Source organism: Grammomys surdaster, unplaced genomic scaffold (genome assembly GCF_004785775.1).
Source record: "Grammomys surdaster isolate TR1022 unplaced genomic scaffold, NIH_TR_1.0 198, whole genome shotgun sequence".
Lineage (NCBI taxonomy): Eukaryota > Metazoa > Chordata > Mammalia > Rodentia > Muridae > Grammomys > Grammomys surdaster.
Window position 1 is genome coordinate 4,458,835 of NW_021604643.1, and position 1,525 is coordinate 4,460,359.

The window sequence follows — 1,525 nt, forward strand, 5'->3', positions numbered from 1 at the left end:
ATTTTGTTTTCCTGACTTTTAATTCTTTAACTAATGGAGGAAAAACAAACAAACAAACAAAAACAAACAAACAAACAAACCCAACCCAAGGTCCTAGACGGTAACAATTGGGCCTCCTGTGAATCCATGTTTAAAGATATTCTTTATATTTTTCTTTATCTATCTCATGTGAATACAAGTATGTTTGCATTTGAGAACAACTTTCAGGTGTTGATTCTAGCCTTCCACCTGAATGAAAAAAAATGAAATAAAGAAGGAAGAATGTGAAACCCAGAACAGGAACAAGAGCAGCACACCTGCCTGTTACTGGGAGACCAGAACAGGAAGAACATACCTTTCAGGTTAAGGGTTCTGTTTGCAGTCAAGACAGGAGTAAGTTCCTGTTTTTCTTACGTTTGTTTGACCCACTGCACTGGACATGTTTGATCATGAATGGGCAGAAGGTATGTGGACAGGAAATATGTCAGGATGTACGCTTGCCCCCTGGTGGGGTTTAAGCTTCTGCAAGGTGTGACTCGTGGCCATTTTCTGAGAACCCAGAAATGGACCCGAACGTACACCTTCCTAGCCAGTATTTAATTAAAGCTTGCTTCAAATATGGCTTTAAAGTTGTGGTAGTGGTCTTATTCCCCCCCCCCACCCCCAGTGGGATTAACAGGACATGACTATTCCTAGAAGATTTTATTGCAGGTGTAAGGAAGAAAGCGGGCAGAGGGAAGAATCTAGGATGAACATGGCTGACAGACTAAACCAGAACATGAAGGAGAGAGGAGGAGCGAGAGCAAGAGAAGAACATGTCACTGTGAGAGGCACCCAGGCCAAGAGAATAGAGTAGCCAAAATGGCTGGGTTATATAGGGATGGAGCTGGTTATAAAGGAAGCAGAAGTGCACCCCTCCCCCTCCTCCTCCCCAGAGGTTTAGTGTAGCAAACTGGGTGAGACATGCTGGAAGGAGCCACAGGTACTGGTTGACACTTGTCCTGGGCTTCTTTGAGACCAGCACCACTATGCAGCGTGATCTTTCTTGTTTCTGCCCCACTGCCTGCTCCAGGAGCGGCCCTAAGGTTCTAGCCATGTTCCTTCTCATCTCAACACACATGTACTAAGATTACCGGTTAAAAGGGATGCCAAACCAATGCTTTCACTCACTGAGCCACCTCTCTGGCCAGGATCAGCATTTTAACAGGATCAAGAAATTCTTGTCCACACAGACATTTGATACTCACGGCCTTAGACCTTCGAGCCTTTCAAATGAAGGACTGTTCGCACTGGGAATCCATTTTACCTTACAGCTAAAACTGACAGGGAAGAAAGTCCTCGCGCGCCCTCTGCAGGTCATCATAGGAACTGGGCAGCTTTATACTGAGGTTTTCTTTCTTTCTTTCTTTCTTTCTTTCTTTCTTTCTTTCTTTCTTTCTTTCTTTCTTTCTTTCTTTCTTTCTTTCTTTCTTTCTTTCTTTCTTTCTTTCTTTCTTCCTTCCTTCCTTCCTTCCTTCCTTCCTTCCTTCCTTCCTTTCCTTCCTTC